Source organism: Rattus norvegicus, chromosome X (assembly GCF_036323735.1).
Source record: "Rattus norvegicus strain BN/NHsdMcwi chromosome X, GRCr8, whole genome shotgun sequence".
NCBI lineage: Eukaryota > Metazoa > Chordata > Mammalia > Rodentia > Muridae > Rattus > Rattus norvegicus.
The window spans coordinates 76,910,237-76,918,152 of record NC_086039.1 but is presented as its reverse complement, the minus strand read 5'-3'; positions in this window follow the sequence as shown (position 1 = coordinate 76,918,152).

Below are 7,916 nucleotides of genomic sequence, written 5' to 3'. Positions count from 1 at the left end.
CAAATTGATAGCCTTTTAAAAAACTCTTATTGTTACATATGTGTATTCATAAATATATATATGTATATATGTATATATATATGCATATATATATATATATAAAGTGCTGGGTTTGTTTTGTTTGTTTGTGTGAGCATATATGGTTTTAAGGCTGACCATTCTACATTGGACAACCAATAAGGAGGTTCATCCATGGAAGAGGCTAAGTCTCCTCCCAGCAGTCAATGGTTGCCTGTAATTCTTTGTCCAGGTTAAGATACCATGTCATTTCTCAACTTGTGCGTTACATTTTCTGTTGATATGCCGTTGTTCTGCTCTCAGTTTTACAGCCATTTTTAGGAGAGGCTGCTGTTCGGGCCCCATCTTCCACCATATTCCCTCAGTTGTAGATGCAGGAGCTGTGCTATAGAGATATCCATTGAGCCCTGGGTCCCCGTGATTTACAGACATTCTTCACTCTCCAGATTCCTAGTGTGCCCTGTGTATACGTAGATTTAAACTTTACTCTGGCCTTACTAGCTGTGTAACTTAAAAATACTAACTTGCTTGAACTTTTGTCTTCCTGTTAGCAAAACAAACAAAATAATAATTCTTACTTCATAGACGTTTTTGTTTTGCTTCTTTTTTTTTTTTTGGTTTCTTTGTTTGTTTGTTTTTGGGTGGGGGGGTAGAACAAGAAACTGTATTTCAATGCCTATAAATAATTACAGCCACCAGATTTATGTTTACTACTTCAGATTTTGTTTGATGTATTTACATTAATTTAGATAATCACAAAGACCCTGTGAAACAGATATAAATCTGCACTATGTAGATGAGGAAACTGAAGAAGACATAGACTAATATGACCCAAATCACATAGCTGCGAAGTGGCAAAACCAGAATTTTCACAATGGCTGATTTTTACCTTCTTCCAATTGTTTTTCCCCCAAGAGAATATAATTACATAAAATAAAATTTGAAAATCATTAGGTGAAGGAATGAATTGGACAATAGGACTTCTAAAACTAATTTTTGAAACAAGACTGCATATTTGAGAGTATTTTAAATGAGCAGAAACAACAATAGAAGTAATATCTTTATACTAACTTATAGCAAACTATCCTTATCCAAGCACTACTACATAGTTGATCCTATATTGCTCTGGAAAAAATCTCTGATCTGCTACTACAGTGCAATAAATATTCATATTTGCTGTTGAAATTATAAAGTTCATAATATGATAGAAGTAACAGTGTATGTGCACAAATAAGATATAAAAGTAGAAAACATGGGAAAAGCCTCTGGAAGTGGGAACTGGCAGGGGGCAACATTTGGAATGTAAATAAATAATTTAAAGAAAAAAGAACTATTAATACAAAGTAGGAGAATAAGGGCTTCGAGGCTAAGGACTTATATGTTGCTGACCAACCAGGCATATGAGGAAAGGCAGTCAATTCATAAGCATGAAAAAAAGACCAACCTTGAAAGATACAGAAGAGAGAGTGGAACTCAATTCTGACATCAGAGGTACAAAGATAATCAGTATTTCTTGTGATTGTGTAAGTTACACATAAGACATTGAGCAAATTAGGGAATGTTCACATTTAAGAAGGAAGAGGTGTGAAAGTCAATGAAAGAAATTGAACTTTATCCTAGGAGTTCAGTGGAGACTTTATAAAATACTTTAATATCAACAATGAACTTCAGGATAATTAACCTGGCAGCCAATTGGAAAATGAATTGGAGAGCAGGAAATCACAGCCATGCATGGCTTTGCACAGTTATCTGGACAGCTAGTCGATATTGATGAAAGCCAAAAGAGAACGTTTTCTCCTGAGTCAAGGGGACAGTTCAAAAATCATTCACTCAAACACACCCAGTAAATTCTTTATGTGGGAAAATCAGTTTAGTCAAATGACCTTAATTCCCTCTCCTCTCAAAGAAGCTTACTAAAATTGTAACTTGATGGCTGTAGTTAAAACCCCCACAGTTGAACATGCTATGCAAAGAAACCTCGACAAGCAGCAAGTCTACCTTTTTCGGGAAACACTTTGAGCTAGGAAATCAAAAGATAGAATCAGCTCACAGGGGTGGACAATAAACACGCTTTCTAGTAATGCTCATTCATAGTCATAGCCTGTACTAAAAATCCTCTGACCAGTAGATGGCGATTATAAGCTTTTGCCTATGCATCAAGTAGCTGTTAAACCTTGGAGGAAATTGGGAGAGGTCTAAACAAGGGGAGATTGTGATGGCCAGTGAAGGGAAGAAGAGACTCTTGCACAGTGAGATGTCAAGGTGAGGAAAGTGCTTGCAGTTCAACAGACTTCTAGAGAAGTCACCCAATTTGGAGCTTTCTCTCTCATTCTGTACCTATACTTAATGGTGAGGAAAGGGTTTGTACTGGGATGCAGGCAAATACTGAAGACAAATAATTTTCCTCTTCCATGACCCTTCGAACATAGTTTACAATAGGGGTTGTGTATGTGTTTTAACAAGGCTGAACAGACCTTTTTGCTCAGGTAGCAACAGAGGCAACTTGAACATCTTAAGCAATCTTCTCCTTAGTGTCTCTTTCTAGTACCGGAAATTCTTAAGAGCAAATTTTTCTAATACATTATGAAGGCATGTACTAAAGACAAAACAGAGATTCTAGTGAAGCTGACCTTTAGAAATGGGAAGGAAAGAAAATCCTCAATTTAACAGGTTGGCTATGCTTAATGAATGTGCCATGAATAACATTTATAGCTGAACAAGGGAAGTCAAGGGAAGGCTGAAGACCACCCTGTTTCTTTAAGAATATGAATAGCTTTGTACTCACTTTTGCTGTAGTCAGAATATTTCAAAGTACAAATATTCTGTTTTGCTAGGAATTCAAAGGGTTGAGAATAATTTTCCTAATATAGGTTCCCCTTGAAACTGTCAATTTCTGTGGGACAGAAATCTGGCAAGGGACACATAGGGCCAAAATCAAGATCAATGTTCCCTGGAAGTTCTAGGTGATAGTTTGTTTCTTGTTTTCACAAACTTCTAGATTAATTGCTTTGCCTAGAGCTCCATCTATTACCTTCAAATCCAACCATATTGTATCTTTTGCTATTATTCTTTAATTATATCTCATTCTGACAGCATCTGAGAAAATGTAGCTTTGAAGGAAACATGAATTAATTGGGATCACCCAGATAATTATAGGAATATATTATATGAAGATCTGTAATATTTTATAAATAAGAGAGTGACATTTTGCTATTTGGAACCATATAGTCACATGAGCGAAAGATGGATTATGAGAATATGAATCTAGAATGATTCAACTGAACTCCATAAAATGGGCATAATGAGGGCAAACAAGATGGTTCATGAGGTAATGGACCTAGGCTCCAAGCCTGACAACTGAGTATGATCCTTTAGAACCCACATAGTATAAGAGGAGATATGACTCCTGAAAATTGTTCTCTGCCCTTCATACATATGTGTATGGATACATATGAACACACACAATAAATATGTATGTATGTAGATGGGTAGGTAAGAAGGTAGATAGATATTAGATCGATAGATAGATAGATAGATAGACAGACAGACAGACAGACAGACAGACAGACAGACAGACAGATAGATAGATAGATAGATAGATAGATACGCTATTAAAAGAGAAATGAACATAATGTGTCACTGAGTCTATAGGACAAGTACTTCTTTGAATGTCTGTAATATAAGGGACACCCGCCTCCCCGAGGCTTTAAAAATCTTTCCATATCTCTAACAGTGTTCTCTGACAGTTCACATTGATATATAATATATTTTGATCATATTCATCCTCAACGCCTTTACCCAAATTCTTCTTCAGAAAACCCATAGAACAACCCCTTTGCAACTTTTATATCCCTGGCTCCTCCCCCCACTGTTCCATGATATACTGAGTCCAATTAGGGCTTCCTGCTCTAATGTTGACTTGATTCTGTGCACATAAGTCTAGTTTTGTGTATTCATGAGTGAATGCCCTTGTCATGTTCAAAGACAGTGTTTCACAGCAGTCATCCTTGTCATCTGGTTCTTACATTCATTCTACCTTCTCTTCTGTGATGCTCCCTCAGTCTTTGTGTACACACACACACACACACACACACACACACACACACACACAACACTTAGACTACATATGAGACTCAATTTATTGTTACCCACTACAGAGGATGCTTCTCCGGGCAAGGCTAAGAGCAGCACTAATATATGGATATGAACATAAATATTTAAAACTAGCTTGATAATGTGTCCATTGAGCAAAACAACAGTTAGTAGGTTCCCAACTAGGGCCCATGACCTCCAGAACCATGAGGTTTTGATCAGCTTTATTGTACCAAGCATGAATCCTCTCTCATAGATGAGAACTCAAATTCCATCAGAAATGTTGGTAATCCCTATTACCTTGAAGCCATTATTACAACAATGGCAGATCTTGTCTTGAAGATCAGAATTCCAGCACTCAGGGTTCACCCAAGGTGATTGTGCTGATTGCTTTCCCACTCTTAGTGGTCTGCAAAGCATTGGTCAGCATTATGAAAACTGGTAAGAGAAAATTTCCAAGTCAGTTTGATCTCTCTTCCCCCCCTCCTGCCTCCACCTCTTGTCCCTCTCTCCCTTCCTCCTTCCCTCCTTCCCTCTCTCCCCTTCCCTCACTCTGTCCTGAGCCCAAGTGTGTGGTTTCTTAAACAATAGGTTCTTATCATGTAGGTTTTTTGTTTCAAAAGGAAAAAATACTGTTTTTTTTAACTACCACACTGTTACTAATACACTTTAAACATACAATAAATAGCCTTTAAGGCTGAGGTGGTCTTAAAGATAACAAATGAACAAAATCCAACTTCTTGAAATAGATGAACTGCTGTAGTTACAGGTGTATGTAGGGAAATTGTAGAGCTGCTACAAGACCAGAAATGTAACTTTATTTTGTACATTTTTAATTGGAAATATAAACAATAATTAAAAAGAAAAAGAAAATACAACATAATAAAAAACACACTTCTCAATTAAATATATTGGATACATATAAATTTTAAAGGAAGGTAAAAAGGAAAATGGTTGATAATTAAGTGGAGACTGACTAACTCGATTTAAAAAATCTTTAAAAAATCATAAAGCCTCTAATTTCTATGACTAATATCAATATGGTTGGAGTATTATCACTGTGAAAGTGATTTTGTTATGTTTGCATATGTTATACTTTATTGGTAATTTACAACGATGGCTTTTAAGTCCCTGGAAGTTATTTATTTTTTGGAAACAAGATTGGATTTTAAAAAATATCTCTGCTAAGATGCAATACACCTTATTGTTTTTTTGGTCCTCCAAATTTCAGGAAAAGGGATAATTCACTAGAACATTTTGCCACCCAAATGCTTCAACCTACACATTTTAAACTTTTTTTAAAAAACATCAATTATATTGCCCAACTTCATTATTGAAAGAATATTAACAAGGCATTACTTTGGCAAATTATTTATTTTTATTTTTTATTAGTTATTTTATTCATTTATATTTCAAATGTTATCCCCCTTCCCAGTTTCCCCTCCACAAGCCCCCATGCCTTTCCCCCTCCCACTCACTCTATGAGGGTGCGCCCCCACCCTCCCACCTACTCCTGCCACCCTGCCTTAGCACTCCCCTACACTAGTTCATCAAGCTCCCACAGGACCAAAGGGCTCCCCTCCCAGTTATGCCAGCTAAGGCAATCCTCTGCTACATATACAGCTGAAGCCATGGGTATCCCCATGTGTACTCTTTGGTTGGTAGTTTAGTTCCTGAGAGCTTTGAGGAGTCTACTTGGTTGATATTGTTCTTCTTGTGGGGTTGCAAACTCCTTCAGCTCCCACAGTCTTTGCGCTGGCTGTTCCATTAGGGTCCCCTGGCTCAGCCCAGTGGTTGGCTGTGAGTGTCTGCATCAGTATTAGGTGCTGTCAGAGCCTCTCAGAGGATAGCTATACTAGGCTCCTGTCAGCAAGCACATCTTGGCATCAGCAATAGTGTCTGGGTTGGTGTCTGCCGATGGGATGGATCCCCAGGTGGGGCAGTCTCTAGATGGCCTTTCCTTCAGTCTCTGTTCCACTCTTTGTCCCTGCATTTCCTTTTTTTTTTTTTTTTTTTTTTGATGTGGACCTCAGACTGCATTTTCTTTTGACAAGAAGAATTCTTGATTAATATTTTTGAGATGGGTGAGTGGACCCATCCCTCAATCGGGCCGTGCCTATCCACTGGTGGATATGGTCTCTACAGGTTCTCTCTTGCCTTTATTGGGAACTTTGGTTAATGTCCTCCCTGTTGAGTCCTGGGAACCTCTTAGGTCCCTGGCATCTGGGACTTTCTAGTGGCTACCATCAGGTCCCCATCCCCCACTGCTTTCAAATTCCTGACCCTCTGTAATTCTCCCCTATCTCCTCCAATATCTGAACTGACCCCCTTTTCCCTCCGCCTCCTCTCACCCTCCTAGATCCTTCTCTCCCTCTACTTCCCAGAGTTTATTTTCTTTCCTCTTCTGAGAAGGATTGTAGCATCCACACTTTGGTGTGATCTTTCTTCTTGGGTTTCATATGGTCTCTGAGTTGTATCCTGGGTATTCCGAGCTAATATCCACTTATCAGTGAGTACATACCATGTATGTTCTTTTGTGACTGGGTTACCTCACTCAGGATGATATTTTCAAGTTCCATCCATTTGCTGGCAAGTTTCATGCAGTCATTTTTTTTAATAGCTGAGTAGTATGCCATTGTGTAGATGTACCACATTTTCTGTATCCATTCCTCTGTTGAAGGGCATCTGGGTTCTTTCCAGCTTCTGGCTATTATAAATAAGGCTGCGATGAACATAGTGGAGCACGTGTCCTTGTTATATGTTGGGGCATCTTTTGAGTATATGCCTAGAAGAAGTATAGCTGGGTCCTCAGGTAGTGCTATGTCCCAATTTTCTGAGGAACCTCCAGACTGATTTCCAGAATGGTTGTACCAGTCTGCAATCCCACCAACAATGGACGAGTGTTCCTCTTTTTCTGCATCCTCGCCAGCATCTGCTGTCACCTGAGTTTTTGATCTAGCCATTCTGTTTGGTGTAAGGTGGAATCTCAGGGTTGTTTCGATTTGCATTTCCCAGATAACTAAGGACTTTGAACATTTCTTTAAGTGCTTCTCAGACATTCGAGATTCCTCAGTTGAGAATTTTCTGTTTACCTCTGTAGTCCATTTTTAATAGGGTTATTAAGTTCTCTGGGGTCTAACTTCTTGAGTTCTTTGTATATTTTGGATGTTAGTTCTCTATCAGATGTAGGGGTTGTACAGATCTTTTACTGATCTGGGGATTGCCATTTTGTCCTATTGACAATGTCCTTTGCCTTACAGAAGCTTTGCAGTTTTATAAGATACCATTTGTCAATTCTTGATCTTAGAACATAAGCCATTGGAGTTCTGTACAGGAAAATTTCCCCTGTGACAATGTGGTAGAGGTTCTCTTTCTCCCACTTTCTTTTCTATTAGATTCGTCATATCTAGTTTTATATATAGGTCCTTGACCCACTTGGACTTGAGCTTTGTACAAGGAGATAAGAATGGGTCAGTTTGCATTCTTCAACATGCTGACTGAAAGCCTTTTCTCCTTCTACTGAGGTGATCAGTCCATTGATATGATTTAATATATTTATGGACTTATATATGTTGAACGGTCTTCACATTTCCAGAGTAAAGTCAACTTGGTGGTGGATGATCTCTTTTGTACATGCCTGCACTACATTTCTAAGTATTTTGCTAAGAATTCGTTGTCTATATTCATCAGGAATATTGACTTTTAGTTATGCTTTTTGTAGTATAACTGGCTTCACTACTGAAATAATACTGGCTTTGTAGAGGAGCTTGGAAATTCTCCTTCTGCTTATACTTTTTTAAATGATT